This window comes from Schistocerca cancellata, unplaced genomic scaffold (genome assembly GCF_023864275.1).
Source record: "Schistocerca cancellata isolate TAMUIC-IGC-003103 unplaced genomic scaffold, iqSchCanc2.1 HiC_scaffold_754, whole genome shotgun sequence".
In the NCBI taxonomy this organism is placed as follows: domain Eukaryota; kingdom Metazoa; phylum Arthropoda; class Insecta; order Orthoptera; family Acrididae; genus Schistocerca; species Schistocerca cancellata.
In genome coordinates, this window is record NW_026046765.1 from 8634003 (window position 1) to 8654202 (window position 20200).

Below are 20200 nucleotides of genomic sequence, written 5' to 3' on the forward strand. Positions count from 1 at the left end.
CCCTTAATTCGCCGACAGATAGTGCTTAGCTCTGCCTTTTGTCGTTGCAGAGTTTTAAATTCCTGAAGTTGTGGTATTCTTTTTGAATCACCCTGTATATTTTTAACCATTGTTGGAAAAATGTGTCGAGGAACGTACATGCATATTTAAGTGGCAACACACGCCAGAGGCGACTGGCAAGCCTGACTGTGCTTGGTTGTGCATGACGGAGACGCGAGCGATCAGGGTTGGTAGGGGATGCATTGTTGCTGGAGACCGCCGGCCAGCTGAACGCCACTCACCATTTCTGTGGCCACCTTGTTGTCACCTCAAGAGTCGCGTTGGTGGGCGCTATAGCTCTGGTGAGGCGCAATGGCGGCCGGCCGTTAGCGCGCTGTTGCCAGAACGTGACTCACATGCATTTGATAGTCATGTGCACCTCTCTTACTCGTTGCGATAGTTCTTCCTTTTGTCAAACTCAATATCATTACTTTTTCCAGTGAAATGTCATTTCAGGCTACGTCAGTCATATAGTTGTGTAAACAACATAGGTGTAGTAAATAGTCCGGTGGCAAACCCGTGAAGACTATTTACAACACATCCGCCGGGAAAGCTTGAAGGGTAAAAATATAGGTGTACATTATTTGAATTTAAAGACTTTTTAAAAGCGTTATCATTCAGTTCCTTTGTAATCTTATTTGCCGTTGCTAACATAGAAGACCTCAAACCTTCTTTCCTTCCCGTTTGGGGTAGCTGTGCAGTGACTAGAGTACATATAAAGCTTACTGGGACAGGATAAATGTTATCTACAATGAAGTCGATAATTCGATCGTAATATTGGCATTTTAATTTGATATCCTGCACAACTGACAAAATTTACAATAAAAAAATAAATAAATAAATAAAAAATGTGAATTTCTTTCTCCACCCACTCACTCCTGAGAATGACACATTAACAATTTGCAATTACGCGCCCCTATTGCCGGTAGCTGCGTTCCTAAATGCTCGACACCTCGCAAGGATAACTACCAGATCAACAATATTAGGTAAGTTCTTGGAAGTGATTCAGCGTTGGTGAAAATATCGCTTTTGAGCACACAAAGAGCTCTAACTGCAGAACTCTGCACGGAACACGCGTTGGTGCAGTGTTGCGATACAGACCGTATATCTCCCTTCGAAGACGACGGCTAAAACGCCGTCTCCAAGCTCTTACCGCTCGATGGCTGAAGGCGAAGTCCACCCCTCCACAATTCTCCCGTCTCCCACACGTACGGAAGAATACTCTGTTTCGGCCAATGTCGAACGCTCTATCATCGCCGAAATCCCTCCAACGGCATTTCTGAAATCTGCCCAAAGATCGAGTAGGTCATAACGCCCCTTGGCAAACGAAATTCCAGTCTTCGCCACGTGTTGCCCAGCACAGGTGGCTTCGGATGCCGGGCTATCCCCAACGGCGCCGTATTGTCCCGCGTTTCCGGTGACCGCTACCTGCCCCCCACACGGCGGCCCGGCGAGCTATCGCCAGCTGCAGACATGCTGGGAATACTGCTCGAGAGTGCCAAATGTTTATCATAATTCAATGGTCATGATCTGATGCCCTTGCCATTTCCTTTATTATTATTACTAATGTTGGTAAGTTAACGTGTAAGTGCCCATGTCCTGGCACGTTACACCTTATTTGCAGTGTACAGTATCAAAAATTATTGTAGACAACATTAGGCATTACGTGTCTATACTACTACTACTGTACGTAAATCGTTGACAAAAACGCATGTCAGAGTAAAATAATGTAACTACCGGGAATTTCTAGGAAATTATCACGCTAACGAAAAGGAATACTGGTTTGTAGGATATATTGTAAATGCGCTAATATTAACTGTAAGATGGATGATATCTAGATCTGCAATGAAAATAAATTAGAACCTGATTGACTTCTTTAAGTACTTACTTTGTTTTCGAAATCATTCTAAAGTCACTGAGGGCACTAGTTTCCTGCGGAATCCAGTCTGATGTTTATGAGTGTTGGTTACGAATGAATACAAAACACTAAGGACTGACTTTTTTTCCAATAAAATAATCTACTAAATTATTACTTAAGAAATTTTGATATTGCGCGCAGTATTTTGAGAAGAAATTGTAAAATGTCTCAGACGTTGCATCTCAATTTCCTTCTCTCGTGTCATCCTCCTCATCGCATATTCTTTTAATCGTCTTCTCATCTCTGTGCTTGTTCAGTCATCAAAAATGTTCAAATGTGTGTGAAATCTTATGGGGCTTAACTGCTAAGGTCATCAGTCCCTAAGGTTACACACTACTTAACCTAAATTATCCTGAGTACAAACACACACACCCATGCCCGAGGGAGGACTCGAACCTCCTCTGGGACCAGCCGTACAGTCCATGAATGCAGCGCCTTAGACCGCTCGGTTAATCCTGCGCGGCGGTTCAGTCATCACTCCAGTTGATGATTATAGACATGATTATGGTGTTTCGGACGACTTCTTTCCCAAAATCTTCTTTCCGGAGAATTCAATAATGCTGAACACATTTCTGGGGTTGTTCGACTGTGACGTCCAAGGCTTCGCGAAGTAAACACTCAACATTTGAGATTTTAAACGCATTAATGAGCGCAGTCGTGTTGTACTGACAGTAAGAAGGCGGTAATAGTAGTACTTGGTGTCCCCTTTCATCTAGCTCATGAAGAGCTTATCCAACATCTCAGCTCTTGTGCCTATAGATGAGAAGGCAATTTTTTTCGTGGTCAACCAAGGACTAAGTCACGCCTTTTGAGTTTTCATTGTTGTAGGTCGGTTTATGACTTAGGAATGATATATGGTTTTGTCCATGACGATGATGATGGAACCTTCCTGCAATAAATAAAAAAATAGGTCTGAACTAATTTTTAAAATTAGCTATGTTCATTTTCGAATAACAATATTTTGATTTGTTTGTTTTCCCACATCTATAAATCAATTTGTTTTCTATAAGAAAAAAGTTTTCGCTGAAATACATGCACACCCGTCAGCCGGGCCCCTTTGTCAAAAGGTACCTTGAGGCCCCCACTTCGGTTCGATTCCTGTGTATGATTTTGGATGTAGTTTCATCCAAATGGGACATAGGTCGCATGTCATCTGCAGTACGCAGCCAATTCATCGTCCGCAAAAATTTAAATCTTGAGGCCACTACGTTGTTCCATTCCAATAAAAACTGGCTACCATCATTCTGACGCTTGTATTTGAAACTAATGCCATTTAACATGTGCCACACAGATATAGTAGGTCCAGTAAAATTTATTCTTTTCATTTAACTTTTTTCTCAATTTCTATAATGCTGCATACTCGCCAGAGTTGAAAAATTAGTAGAATGTCTGCCTGAGAATCTGTTTATCAAAGTCGTTTTGTTTGGTTAAATACCTTTGTTGTTTGATATTTTTCTTGGGAGATTCTAATGCTGGTGATTTTCCCTGATGACAGACACAGTGGATAGATCGTAAACCAACGGCAAAAGCTGCAGCAAATATATCTTGTACATTAGCAATGCTTCTTCTTCCAAGTCCTGTTTTTTTTTCGGTAACATATTACCGCATTTCCTCATTTTCTCGCTATTTATTATATCTACCTTCTGCAAACCTTTTCTGAGGAGCGTACATGTAGATGCAGACAGTTCACTATCATTGTCTGCAAGATGTTTTAAACATTTATAGAGTCGTGTATTATGGATTTGTTTGGTACCGAAACTCGGTTGCCTCTTTCAGTTGCATTCCTTCCGCTGTCAAAGTGCGTCGTGTTGGAGTTGTTTGTAGACCCGACCCATATGGCGCAGGTAAAACCTCTCTCTCGTCTAGATTTTCCATTCTCAAGTTGCAGAACCACTTCCTCTCAAGTAAATAAACTGCACAAACAATTTCGGAAACCGGTAACTGAATGAGGTCTGAGAAACAAAAATTGCGATAAAATGTACCCATCGCTTCGCTACGGACACCCTGCTGGCGCTCCATCTAGGCAACTGAGGACGCTCCGTGTCGCCAGTTTTGAGTTTTGGACACAGTGGTGGGCGTGACTTGGCTCAAGTGCGGCACCCGCCAGCACGCCTGACGAGAGCTGCAGAGCACTGACGTCACTGCTGTCAGACAACTTGTAGACTCCTCATTCCTTATCGGCCCTCTGGGTTGAGATACAGTTGACGGTGATCGCGTATGCATAATGAAATTTTACAGAGAGTAAGGCTATCGTTACCGAAGGAAAATAATACCGGTTAGTAGGAGAAAAGTGTACAACAGACCCTTCTGAAGGAATAATCTATTGTAAACTTAATCTAAATACTGATAATAATTTCGATCTGGGTGGAATATAGCGCCAGAACCACAAATTGGGAAAAACGTTAACACGTAATATTTTAATATAAAAAAGCTGATAATAGAAAAAAAACTGAATAGCTAAAAATGGATAATTAAACGGTTGCCAGCGCACTAGGGCAATGAATCTCCAGTATCTTAAGAGAGATAATAGCAAAGATATTCAAGGACATAATCAATGGTGTGGCAACGGAAGATTGTCACGCTTATCCACAAGATATCAGTTCGCAACAAAAAAAATGAATCAGAATGCACTGAGTTTGCAGTTACTTAATATGAAATACTTAATTTTGAAAGCAAAGATAAATGAAGTGACTGGTTAAATAAATGACTTGCTTTAATTGAAACTTTTTTATGTAAAAAACTGACTTTCTGTAACATTAGCGTAACGTAACGCAAAATTGGAAAGAGCTGGCGAATTACTTTTAATTAGTCAAAGACTGAATTGAATTTAGTTTAAGCAAATTAGCAACTGAATTTACTTTTAACATAAGAGCAATAAGGTACTTACCAAGCCAGCAAAAGCTACTCGCTAAGCTAAATTTTGGCCAGTGAAACGTTATGTTACTTAAGTGAGTGAAGTTATTACTCTAAATTGCAAATTCGTTAAGCTTTCGTTATGCAACAGAAGAATGAGTAGTTATTGAGGCAGAACAATTTAGACTGAAACTGGTCATTAACAAACAAACATTTAATCACTTTTCATATTTTTACGATACTCGGTGACTGCATGGAAAGGAGAGAGACTCTGCATGGTAATAATGTCTGACGACTATGATATCACAGATGCACCGTAAGTTTTAACTATTACAGATTATTATTTATGAAAACCATTAACACTTATGAAAGAAATGCCACTGGCCGATGTCTGTACATTGTTAGTAATACTCTCTCATCTAACAGTCTTACGATGTTGTAGCTGCGCCAGCGACAGAGATCGTAGCTGAAGACAATGCTGAACTACTGCTGTTGCTGCTGTTTGCGAACCGCGCGCCGTATCCAGAGCCACGAATAATTGTGAGACAGGCAACAGTTAGAACTGCAGTTTCCTCCGCCTGTCCACTCCGACCGAAATTTCAATACTCGAGGAATAACGACGTACGAGGTGCATTCAAGTTCTAAAGCCTCCGATTTTTTTCTCCAGACTGGAAAGAGATAGCAACATGCGCATTGTTTTAAATGAGGCCGCGTTCATTGTCAATACGTCCCAGAGATGGCAGCACCGTGCGGCAAATGAAATTTTACCGCCAGCGGCGAGATTGAGAACTGTTTTAAATACTTAAAATTGCGACGTTTTCTGAATTTGCGTTGTGTGAAACCAACTGAAATTCATCGACACTTGAAGGAGACATGTGGTGATGGAGTTATGGATGTGTCGAAAGTGCGTTCGTGGGTGCGACAGTTTAATGAAGGCAGAACATCGTGTGACAACAAACCGAAACAACCTCGGGCTCGCACAAGCCGGTCTGACGACATGATCGAGAAAGTGGAGAGACCTGTTTTGGGGGAGCGCCGAATGACTGTTGAACAGATCACTTCCAGAGTTGGCATTTCTGTGGGTTCTGTGCACACAATCCTGCATGACGACCTGAAAATGCGAAAAGTGTCATCCAGGTGGGTGCCACGAATGGTGACAGACGACCACACGGCTGCTCGTGTGGCATGTTGCCGAGCAATGTTGACGCGCAAAGACAGCATGAATGGGACTTTCTTTTCGTCAGTTGTGACAATGGATGAGACGTGGATAACATTTTGCAATCCAGAAACAAAGCGCCAGTCAGCTCAATGGAAGCGCACAGATTCACCGACACCAAAAAAATTTCGGGTAACTGCCAGTGCTGAAAAAATGATGGTGTCCATGTTCTGGGACAACGAGGGCGTAATCCTTGCCCATTGCGTTCCAAAGGGCACTACGGTAACAGGTGCATCCTACGAAAATGTTTTGAAGAACAAATTCCTTCCTGCACTGCAACAAAAACGTCCGGGAAGGGCTGCACGTGTGCAGTTTCACCAAGACAACGCACCTGCACATCGAGCTAACGCTACGCAACAGTTTCCTCGTGATAACAACTTTGTAGTGATTCCTCATGCTCCCTACTCACCTGACCTGGCTCCTACTGACTTTTGGCTTTTTCCAACAATGAAAGACACCCCCCGTGGCCGCACATTCACCAGCCATGCTGCTATTGCCTCAGCGATTTTCCAGTGGTCAAAACAGACTCCTAACAAAGCCTTCGCCGCTGCCATGGAATCATGGCGTCAGCGTTGTGAAAAATGTGTACGTCTGCAGGGCGATTACGTCGAGAAGTAACGCCAGTTTCATCGATTTCGGGTGAGTAGTTAATTAGAAAAAAAATCGCAAGCCTTAGAACTTGAATGCCACTCTTAAGTGCGCCTACACTGGAGCCATCATAGATGCACATCGCGTCTGCAAGAGTGCCTAACAAACACTTCCACACTCTTTCACGACTCAGGCTTTCGTGCTTCCTCTCTGTTCACAACGGCACAGCTATTGCCACTTCGTTGTTGCTAACGAAACATTTAAATAAAGTTCTCTAGGCTATTACGCAGGAATTTACAATATTTACATTACAATTACAATCAGTTATACACATTTCACCTATAAATACGCAATTAAATCCATTACATATTAAATATAATTTATGTATTAAAGCTTAAAGATTCAGAACTAATGGTTAAAATGGCTCATAGCACTATGGGACTTAACTTCTGAGGTCATCAGTCCCCTAGAACTTAGAACTAATTAAACCTGACTAACCTAACGACATCACACACATCCATGGCCGAGGCAGGAGTTGAACCTGCGACCGTAGCGGTCGCGCGGTTCCGGATTGTAGTGGCTAGAACCGCTTCGCCACTCGGGCCGGCACTCAGAATTAGAAATGCTTTACAAGTTGTCAGCGGATATTAAACGGCGAACAATTTCGGATAGTGTGTTGTTGTTGTGGTCTTCAGTCCTGAGACTGGTTTGATGCAGATCTCTATGCTACTCTATCCTGTGCAAGCTGCTTCATCTCCCAGTACCTACCGCAACCTTCATCCTTCTGAATTTGCTTAGTGTATTCATATATTGGTCTCCCTCTACGATTTTTACCTTCCACGCTGCCCTCCAATACTAAATTGGTGATCTTTTGATGCCTCAGAACATGTCCTACCAACCGATCCCTTCTTCTGGTCAAGTTGTGCCACAAACTTCTCTTCTCCCCAATCCTATTCAATACTTCCTCATTAGTTATGTGATCTACCCATCTAATCTTCAGCATTCTTCTGTAGCACCACATTTCGAAAGCTTCTATTCTCTTCTTGTCCAAACTATTTATCGTACATGTTTCACTTCCATACATGGCTACACTCCAAACAAATACTTTCAGAAACGATTTCCAGACACTTAAATCTGTACTCGATGTTAACAAATTTCTCTTCTTCAGAACCGCTTTCCTTGCCATTGCCAGTCTACATTTTATATTCTCTCTACTTCGACCATCATCAGTTATTTTGCTCCCCAAATAGCAAAACTCCTTTACTACTTTAAGTGTCTTATTTCCTAATCTAATGCCCTCAACATCAGCCGACTTAATTCGACTACATTCCATTATCCTCATTTTGCTTTTGTTGATGTTCATCTTATATCCTCCTTTCAAGACACTGTCCATTCCATTCAACAGCTCTTCCAACTCCTTTGCTTCTCTGACAGAATTACAATGCCATTGGCGAACCTCAAAGTTTTTATTTCTTCTCCATGGATTTTAATACCTACTCCGAATTTTTCTTTTGGTTCCTTTACTGCTTGCTCAATATACAGACTGAATAACATCGTGGATAGGCTACAAACCTGTCTCACTCCCTTCCGAACCACTGTTTCTCTTTCTTGTCCCTCGACTCTTATAACTGCCATCTGGTGTCTGTACAAATTGTAAATAGCCATTCGCTCCCTGTATTTTACCCCTGCCACCTTTAGAATTAGAAAGAGAGTATTCCAGTCAACATTGTCAAAAGCTTTCTCTGGTCTACAAATGCTAGAAACGTACGTTTGCCTTTCCTTAATCTTTCTTCTAAGGTAAGTCGTAAGGTCAGTATTGCCTCACGTGTTCCAGTATTTCTACGGAATCCAAACTGATCTTCCCCGAGGTCGGCTTCTACTAGTTTTTCCATTCGTCTGTAAAGAATTCGCGTTAGTATTTTGCAGCTGTGGCTTATTAAACAGATTGTTCGGTAATTTTCACATCTGTCAACACCTGCTTTCTTTGTGATTGGAATTATTATATTCTTCTTGATATCTGTGGGTATTTGGCCTGTTTCATACATCTTGCTCACCAGATGGTAGAGTCTAGTCAGTACTGGCTCTCCCAAGGCCGTCAGTAGTTCCAATGGAATGTTGTCTACTCCGGGGGCCTTGTTTCGACTCAGGTCTTTCAGTGCTCTGTCAAACTCTTCACGCAGTATCGTATCTCCCATTTCATCCTCATCTACATCCTCTTCCATTTCCATAATATTGTCCTCAAGTACATCGCCCTTGTATAGACCCTTGTATACTCATTCCATCTTTCTGCTTTCCCTTCTTTGCTTAGAACTGGGTTTCCATCTGAGCTCTTGATGTTCATACAAGTGGTTCTCCTATCTCCAAAGGTCTCTTTAATTTTCCTGTAAGCAGTATCTATCTTACCCCTAGTGAGATAAGCCTCTACATCCTTACATTTGTCCTCTAGCCATCCCTGCTTAGCCATTTTGCACTTCCTGTCGACCGGATAGTGTAGAAGGTATTTTATCTGCATTTTCGGTGTTAAAAGCTGATGACTGCCTCGACCTGATACGCGACTCGCCATCGCGCTGCGGCTAGCTTGGCCGGTCAGCTATTCCACCATCACTAATGGAGCAGATGCGCTACCAGAGTGCCGCTCGCCGATGTCGACAGGGACCACCAGAGGCCAGCGACTGGCTGGTGGGCGACCCCTCAGCAGGTACAGCAGTGTGGGCTTGGCGATGCGCCTGGCCGATGTATGGGCAGGTGCACGCAGTGGCACTTAGAGTCTGTGCATGTTGCATACCAGGCAGGCGGGGCAGATGCCGCACTGAATAACAATGAGGCGGGGTGAACTCTCAACCAGCAGTGTTATTAGCAATCGCGGTGGACCGCCACCGCTGGATGGAAGAATACACTACGAGGTACTACAGGGTGTTTCAAAAATGACCGGTATATTTGAAACGGCAATAAAAACTAAACGAGCAGCGATAGAAATACAGCGTTTGTTGCAATATGCTTGGGACAACAGTACATTTTCAGGCGGACAAACTTTCGAAATTACAGTTGTTACAATTTTCAACAACAGATGGCGCTGCAAGTGATGTGAAAGATATAGAAGACAACGCAGTCTGTGGGTGCGCCATTCTGTAAGTCGTCTTTCTGCTGTAAGCGTGTGCTGTTCACAACGTGCAAGTGTGCTGTAGACAACATGGTTTACTCCTTAGAACAGAGGATTTTTCTGGTGTTGGAATTCCACCGCCTAGAACACAGTGTTGTTGCAACAAGACGAAGTTTTCAACGGAGGTTTAATGTAACCAAAGGACCGAAAAGCGATACAATAAGGGATCTGTTTGAAACATTTCAACGGACTGGGAACGTGACGGATGAACGTGCTGGAAAGGTAGGGCGACCGCGTACGGCAACCACACAGGGCAACGCGCAGCTAGTGCAGCAGGTGATCCAACAGCGGCCTCGGGTTTCCGTTCGCCGTGTTGCAGCTGCGGTCCAAATGACGCCAACGTCCACGTATCGTCTCATGCGCCAGAGTTTACATCTCTATCCATACAAAATTCAAACGCAGCAACCCCTCAGCGCCGCTACTATTGCTGCACGAGAGACATTCGCTAACCATATAGTGCACAGGATTGATGACGGCGATATGCATGTGGGCAGCATTTGGTTTACTGACGAAGCTTATTTTTACCTGGACGGCTTCGTCAATAAACAGAACTGGCGCATATGGGGAACCGAAAAGCCCCATGTTGCAGTCCCATCGTCCCTGCATCCTCAAAAAGTACTGGTCTGGGCCGCCATTTCTTCCAAAGGAATCATTGGCCCATTTTTCAGATCCGAAACGATTACTGCATCACGCTATCTGGACATTCTTCGTGAATTTGTCGCGGTACAAACTGCCTTAGACGACACTGCGAACACCTCGTGGTTTATGCAAGATGGTGCCCGGCCACATCGCACGGCCGACGTCTTTAATTTCCTGAATGAATATTTCGATGATCGTGTGATTGCTTTGGGCTATCCGAAACATACAGGTGGCGGCGTGGATTGGCCTCCCTATTCGCCAGACATCAACCCCTGTGACTTCTTTCTGTGGGAACACTTGAAAGACCAGGTGTACCGCCAGAATCCAGAAACAATTGAACAGCTGAAGCAGTACATCTCATCTGCATGTGAAGCCATTCCGCCAGACACGTTGTCAAAGGTTTCGGGTAATTTCATTCAGAGACTATGCCATATTATTGCTACGAATGGTGGATATGTGGAAAATATCGTACTATAGAGTTTCCCAGACCGCAGCGCCATCTGTTGTTGAAAATTGTAACTACTGTAATTTCGAAAGTTTGTCTGCCTGAAAATGTACTGTTGTCCCAAGCATATTGCAACAAACGGTGTATTTCTATCGCTGCTCGTTTAGTTTTTATTGCCGTTTCAAATATACCGGTCATTTTTGAAACACCCTGTATGTATGAAATGTGCATATGAACAGATCATTACTTCATCCAGCCAAATAAGGTTCATGCAACTGATGACGTTTCTTCTACAAAGTAGAGTGTGCAGTTAGGCCCTAGCCTCTAACGACAACTGATGATCAAGAACAGTTAGTAGCAGTACTAGTGGTAGTAGTAGTAGTATTAGTGATAGTTTTATTCATCCACAAATCCTATTTACAAGTATAATGGACATGTCTTGTTATCAGAGCACACGAACAATTAAAATAAAGTAATTCACATACACAGAAATTTATATACCTACAGGTGTAACATGATGAGGATGGGACAGATAGTCGGCTTTGGCCTTACATTTTATTTATGCTTGCTTATCCAGACCAGATAAGGGTCTTAAGACTATTACATCTAATCTTGAATAACACTTACCAAAGATATTGCAAAACATACATATAATAACAATATTGATAATAACAATAATAATAATAATTGACGCTAATCACAAGAAGCAATATTACACGAACAACTGAGATTTCCCGTTTTGGGGAAACAGAAAGCGCGATTGGTTTTAGTTGGTAAAAACTTTCTAAAATCGCGTAAATTCTTCTTTATTTTTGACTACCGGTTTCGACAGATACAACTAACTAGAAGATATCAGTTATATCTGTCGAAACAGGTCGTAAAAATAAAGAGGAATTCATGCGATTTTGGCTGTATAAAGTTTCTAGCCAAATAATATTAATAATAAAGTGCATTTAGAATAATACATACCAGCTTAGCACATTTGGAGCCATGTTCAGTATTATCAGAAGCGTATTGCATAAAAGAAAAGGAGAAGTGTTAAATAGCAGTGACAGTGGCTGTTAGGGAAGAACAGAATGTAAGTAGAGAACTCTGCGTACAAGGGGTGGCAAGAAGTTGTAGTGGAGGGGAACTCACGAGAGTGAGCTGCATAGAACGCGGTAGATATGACTGTTGTGACAGAACGTGGATCATCGGCTGCCTATACAAGTTTGATAAAAATGTAATTTCTGTGACAGGTTTAAGAATTTTGTTCCAAAGTCGGGTTCCTGATACAGAGAATGATTTAGAGACTATGACGGTGTTGTGTGATGGTGCAGAGAGAGTTTTACTTTGGTGAGGATGAGCTCTTCTGATGTAGCGTTCAGATAACACCGTAAGAGTTGAAGACAAATAAGAGAGAGTGTTTAAAACAGTCCTTCCTCATTTGGTTTACACCTAGTATACAATACTGTTTTATAAATAAGTTATTGAATAATGCTAAAGGCTTATGCTACACTATTTACTGATTACTCGCTCCCAGACACTATACACACTACAAACAGCACACAAAATTGTTTCAACTACACACATTATGAATTGGCGTCAGTACCATTTTCTCTACCGAAATTTCACACTTGCCAGCTTGAAAAAAATGAGCCAGCATCGCACTTTAAAGAGTGAGACGTTGGGCTCAGGAAGGGGGTAAGTTCTTAGCATTACATACCCCATAGCTTTCGAAGTAACTTTTCCCAGAGAAGACAAAAAGAAGAAAAACTATAGCGTGAACGTTTTATAGTAATGATAGACGTTTTCTTATCGTTATTATTATTGGGGACTTATGACTATTACATCTAATCAGGAATAACACTTACCAAAGATATTGCAAAACATACATATAATAACAATATTGATAATAACAATAATAATAATAACTGACGCTAATCACAAGAAGCAATATTACAAGAACAACTGAGATTTCCCGTTTTGGGGAACCAGAAAGAACTATTGGTTTTAGTTGGTAAAAAGCTTTCTAAAATCGCGTAAATTCTTCTTTATTTTGACTACCGGTTTCGACAGATATCAGTTATATCTGTCGAAACAGATAGTTAAAAATAAAGAGGAATTCATGCGATTTTGGCTGTATAAAGTTTCTTGCCAAATAATATTAATAATAAAGTGCATTTAGAATAATACATATCAGCTTAGCACATTTGGAGCCATGTTCAGTGTTATCAGAAGCGTATTGCATAAAAGAAAAGGAGAAGTGTTAAATGGCAGTGACAGTGGCTGTTAGGGAAGAACAGAATGTAAGTAGAGAACTCTGTGGACAAGCGGTGGCAAGAAGTTGTAGTGGAGGGGAACTCACGAGAGTGAGCTGCATAGAACGCGGTAGATATGACTGTTGTGACAGAACGTGGATCATCGGCTGCCTATACAAGTTTGATAAAAATGTAATTTCTGTGACAGGTTTAAGAATTTTGTTCCAAAGTCGGGTTCCTGATACAGAGAATGATTCAGAGACTATGACAGTGTTGTGTGATGGTGCAGAGATAGTTTTACTTTGGTGAGGATGAGCTTTTCTGATGTAACGTTCAGATAACATCGTAAGAGTTGAAAACAAATAAGAGAGAGTGTTTAAAACAGTCCTTCCTGATTCGGTTTACGCCTAGTATACAATACTGTTTTATAAATAAGTTATTGAATAATGCAAAAGGCTAATGCTACACTATTTACTGATTACTCGCTCCCAGATACTATACACACTACAAACAGCACACAAAATTGTTTCAACTATACACATTATGAATTGGCGTCAGTACCATTTTCTCTACCGAAATTTCACACTTGCCAGCTTGAGAAAAATGAGCCAGCATCGCACTTTAAAGAGTGAGGCGTTCAGCTCAGGAAGGGAGTAAGTTGTTAGCATTACATACCCCATAGCTTTGGAAGTAACTTTTCCCAGAAAATACAAAAAGAAGAAAAAACTATAGCGTGAACGTTTTACAGTAATAATAGACGTTTTCTTATCGTTATTATTATTGTTATTATAAAATTTTTGAAAACATTATCAGCGAACATGAAATCCACAGAAGTATAGATTTTTTAGATCTTACTATCACAAACAGGGAGAATAAATATCACTTTGCAATTTACAGAAAACCAACCACAATAGTTGCAATCATTCACGCCACCTCTTGCCATCCATCTAAATATAAAAAAGCGTTCTTTCAATCAATGATTCATAGAATTATAAAAATTACGACAGACCCCAGATGAAATACAGAAAGAAAGATTAATACTAAAACAGATTGTTATTGTAAATGATTTCAATCACAATGACATAGACTTTTTGCTTAATAAGCTACAACATTCATATCACACATCTGAATCCTGCAGTCGAAAATACACTAAAATGACATATATGGGGAATATTTCCGATAAAATAAATAAATTATTTAAAAACACTGAACTCACAATAGCTTTCACCACTAACAATTTACTTCAAAACAGACTTAGACACAATATTGATCAAAAAGATACCAGATACCAAAACTCTGGAGTCTATAAGTTACTATGTGATGATTGCGAGAAACAATATATTGGACAAACTGACCGCAACTTTGCTGTTCGTTTTAACAAACATACATCAGGTACTAGTGCTAATTAATCCTTATTTTGCCAACATTTGAATGACTGCGATCATTCAGAAGGATAAATTCAAAATAATTCAAAAATTCTTCATATGGCCCCAAAAGGACGTTTATTAAATTCGCTGCAAGAAATAGAAATTTTCCCATATTATAAAAACAAGCCTGTAACCTTACTCAACGAGCAGGTCGACTTCAGAGAAAAATTTTTCTTTGATCTTTTTGAAGACTTATTATAAGTAATACTGCTTTTTCGTTTTCAAATACATTATGTTCTTACTCTTTTTACAAATCATGTTAACTGTTGATTTTATTATTAGCACTTTTATGATCAAGGACGTAATTTTGTTTTTATACTTTTTACATATTTCATATTTTATATCTTGATATAACCATTGCTGTTGTTTCTTTACATTCATGATATAACTTAATTTGTACTATATGTCAATTCTAGCAAATAATACCCCATTTTTCCTATATTGGTAATGGTCTCCTGGTTATAGAGATTCTTTCCTCTAAATGCTATACATAATGTAACGCTTATGTCACATATTAGTGTCAATTATCTCTCATTACGTGATTACTTGCCTTAGTGTACACGAATATTGCCACCATTCTACCTAATAGCATCTTGACACTACTTTTTAATTTTTTTGTAATCAATACTGGATGGAATAGAACCTGCATATAGTAACTTTATGCTACTCTATAATACCTATGTCTTTCACTATACACTGATGTGAAGACTGCATCCTCATGCACTCAATTGTAATGACTGTTAAAAGCACCATCACATGAAGTTATTTCCAATATGTTATATCGACAGGGGTTTTTGGTCTTCACTTATAGCAATCTTTGACAGCTCTGTAGACTGCCGCATCGGAATAGGACGCCGTTTCCACGGCAACTCTCGATGTACCTTCGATAGCACCGTCTCACTATCGATACAGCAACCTTTGGTGCATCTTTTACAGAACTGACATTAAAGAGCAGAGTACTTTTAGCTGATCTGTAATATTTAACCATTACAGTTTATATCTCATGACTAATAATGAGACTTATGTGATGGTACGCTATAATATAACTATAAATGACTTTCTAGTTATCTCCAACATGTTATATCAAGAGAGGCCCTTGGCCCTCGACTAATGTAATCGTTGACAGCACTGTAGAGTGCCACATCGGAATAGGACGCCGTTTCCACGGCAACCCTCGATGTATCTCTGCGAGTAGCACCTGCCTGCCGATTTAGCAACCTTTGGTGCATCTTCGCAGAATAGACGTTAGAGGGCAGCATACTTTTAGCTGATCTTAAATCAAGTAACCTTTATAGTTTATATTTTATGACGAATACAGGGTTATTACAAATGATTGAACCGATTTCACAGATCTACAATAACTTTATTAATTGAGATATTTTCACAATGCTTTGCACACACATACAAAAACTCAAAAAGTTTTTTGTAGGCATTCACAAATGTTCGATATGTGCCCCTTTAGTGATTCAGCAGACATCAAGCCGATAATCAAGTTCCTCCCACACTCGGCGCAGCATGTCCCCATCAATGAGTTCGAAAGCATTGTTGATGCGAGCTCGCAGTTCTGGCACGTTTCTTGGTAGAGGAGGCTTAAACACTGAATCTTTCACATCACTATGCGTCAAACTTGCCCGCACGCGTTCAACCATTTCTTCACTCACTGCAGGCCGACCCGTTGATTTCCCCTTACAGAGGCATCCAGAAGCTTACTGCGCATACCATCGCTGAATGGAGTTAGCAGTTGGCTGATCTTTGTTGAACTTCGTCCTGAAGTGTCGTTGCAGTGTTATGACTGACTGATGTGAGTGCATTTCAAGCATGACATACGCTTTCTCGGCTCCTGTCGCCATTTTGTCTCACAGCGCTCTCGAGCGCTCTGGCGGCAGAAACCTGAAGTGCGGCTTCAGCCGAACAAAACTTTATGAGTTTTTCTACGTATCTGTAGTGTGTCGTGACCATATGTCAATGAATGGAGCTACAGTGAATTTATGAAATCGCTTCAATCATTTGTAATAGCCCTGTAATCATTTATAATGATGACACTATGTAGTTTAACTATAACACACTTTTAAATCTACTTCTTGTGTTTACCTACTCATAGACTTTTTTTGTGATTGGCTGGCAATGATGTCACGCTCTGGACGATGAGCTTGACCAAGCCCATTTAATAACCATTCCATCATTGCCCGATTAGCAGTTATTCCAGCGTCGAGGGTCGGCACAACTTGATCCACGGAGTCCATCCACCGTTCTGGGTATATTTATTAGTTCTACATTTCGCTATATATACCTACTATTATAATGATCCCTCTATCTCGTAATATGTTTTTTCAGAGTCTGAAGATAGTTCTTACATAGATTCGAAACCTGTCACTCTAATAAAAGTAAAAAGCTGCGATCAAGACTGTTTTTAATCTTTAAAAGACATTATTATTTATTTGTGTTGCATTTTTACGAAATCGGTACTCTGTTACATCTCAGTGATTTTTCAGTGTACACAATTTATTGCTGAACATGTGCTTGCTAACTGGCTTTTCCGATAAGTTAGTTCTAGCAATATCATTAATCTTCTACAACAGTTTCTTGTTCACTTTTATTCCTTAGTAGAAAAGGCAGTTTTGAATTTCGCATTTACTTTTTCTCGATGAATGTAAGTTCAGCTTAGCTCTTGTTCTACTGTTATGGACTTATCCGCTTTTTAGAGTACACTAAGGTGACAAAACACACTGGATAGCGATATGCACTGGTACAGATGGCCGCAGTATCACATAAACCAGATATTAAGGGACATTGCAATGGCGGAGCTGTCATACGTATTCCGATAATTCACGTGAAGGTTTCCGATTTGATGCGACGACTCGAATGAACAGATTCTGAATGTCGAATGGTAGTAGGAGCTAGACAAATCAGACATTCCCTTTCGTAAATCTGTGGGGAATTCAATTTTCCGATATCCACAGTGTCAAGAGCTTTCCGAGAACATTGGATCTCATCACGGACAACGCAGTGGCCGATGGCTTTCAGTTGACGACCGAGTGCACCGGCGTTTGTGTAGAGCTGTCCGTGCTAACTAACTAGCCACACTGATTGAAACAGCTGCAGAAACCCATGTGAGGCGTACGATGAAAGTATCCGTTAGGATAGTGAAGCAAAATCTGACGTGAATGGACTATGGCAACGGGCGACAATCGCGAGTGCCTTTGCTAACACCACGACATCGCCTGCAGCATCTCTCCTGGGGTCGTGACCATATCGGTTGAGCCTCTGTTGTGAACTTGGCCTGGTCACATGAGTCAAGATTTCAGTTGGTAAGAGTTGATGGCAGGGTTCAAGTGTGGCGCAAACACACGAAGCCATGGACCCAATTTGTCAACAATGTCATGTACAAGCCGGTGGTGTCTTCATAATTGTGTAAGATATGTTTACATGGAACGAAGGAACTTGCCCCCCTTCTTGCAGTGGTGTACCGTAGGTCTCTAGAAGAGCGTAGCGTTTCAAAAGATTGGAAACGGACACAGGTCATCCCCGTTTTCAAGAAGGGACGTCGAACAGGTGTGCAGAACTATAGACCTATATCTCGAACGTCGATCAGTTGTAGAATTTTGGAACACGTATTATGTTCGAGTATAATGACTTTCCTGGAGACTGGAAATCTACTCTGTAGGAATCAGCATGGGTTTCGAAAAAAGACTATCGTGTGAAACCCAGCTCGCGCTATTCGTCCACGAGACTCAGAGAGCCATAGACACGGGTTCCCAGGTAGATGCCGTATTTCTTGACTTCCGCGATGCATTTGATACAGTTCCACACAGTCGTTTAATGGACAAAGTAAGAGCATATGGACTAGCAAACCAATTGTGTGATTGGATTGAAGAGTTCCTAGATAACAGAACGCAGCATGTCATTCTCAATGGAGAGAAGTCTTTCGAAGTAAGAGTGATTTCAGGTGTGCCGCAGGGGAGTGTCGTAGGACCGTTGCTATTCACAATATACATAAATGACCTTGTGGATAACATCGGAAGTTCACTGAGGCTTTTTGCGGATGATGCTGTGGTATATCGAGAGGTTGTAACAATGGAAAACTGTACTGAAATGCAGGAGAATCTGCAACGAATTGACGCATGGTGCAGGGAATGGCAATTGAATCTCAATGTATACAAGTGCAACGTGCTACCAATGCATAGAAAGAAAGATCCTTTATCCTTTAGCTACAATATAGCAGGTCAGCAACTGGAAGCAGTTAATTCCATAAATTATCTGGGAGTAGGCATTAGGAGTGATTTAAAATAGAATAACCATATAAAATTAATCATCGGTAACGCAGATGTCTGATTGAGATTCATTGTAAGAATCCTAAGGAAATGCAATCCGAAAACAAAGTAAGTCGGTTACAGTACGCTTGTTCGCCCACTGCTTGAATACTGCTCACCGGGGTGGGATCCGTACCAGATAAATTTGATAGAAGAGGTAGAGAAGATCCAACGGAGAGCAGCGCGCTTCGTTACAGGATTATTTAGTAATAGCGAAAGCGTTACGGAGATGATAGATAAACTGCAGTGGAAGACTGTGCAAGAGAGACGCTCAGTAGCTCGGTACGGGCTTTTGTAGGAGTTTCGAGAACATACCTTCACCGAGGGGTCAAGCAGTATATTACTCCCTCCTACGTATATCTCGCGAAGAGACTATGAGGATAAAATCAGATAGATTAGAGCCCACACAGACACATACCGACAATCTGTCTTTCCACGAACAATACGAGACTGGAATAGAAGGGAGAACCGACAGAGGTACTCAAAGTACCCTCCGCCACACACCGTCAGATGGCTTGCGGAGTATGGATATCAATGTAGACGTAGACTGCGTCCTCTGGTCCAATGGAATCGATCACTGGATAGCAATGAGGCTATGTCCGGCTAGTTGGAGACCATTTGCAGTCACTGGACTTTATATTCCCAAGCGAAAATGGAATTTTTATGGATGACAATGCGTCATCCACCGGTGCACAATTATTGTTCGCGAATGATTTGAAGACTATTCTGTAAAGTTTGAGGGGATGATATGGCGACCCGGATCTCTCGACATGAATCCAATCGAACACTTCCGCGACATAAAATTCAGCACCTGCACAAAACCATAGAGAGGTAACATGGCTCAGTATTTCTGCAGGCACTTCCAACTTCTTGTTGAGTCTATGGAGCGTCAAGTACCTGTTCTGTGCCGGACAAAAGGAGGTCCGACACGAAATTCGGAGGTATCCCATGATTTTTTTCACCTCAATGTAATTATCAGTGTTATTTTTTATGTGCACAACTTATTACTTAATATATTCACGAAATACAGTTAATATTTCCAGTGCTTTGAACAGATCTTTACAGTGCGCCTGAGTATTACTTTGGTTATTATTCTTACGGCTATTACGTGTAGTCTGATAATCTGTTCATATTTGGCACATTGGTCCCTCCCCCCCCCCCCCAGAAAATACCGTAGCTAAATGTTGATTGTTGATATAAATAGTATGTAACTTCTTAATCTTGTCATTAAAGGCACTAGCTGTTACACACTAACGACAGGTCACTATGCGCACGTCATAATGGTGACGTTCTTTTTGCAACTATGTTCGTGTTTTCACTCAACTTCTACTAAAAATCAATATCCATTCATAGAATTTTTGCACT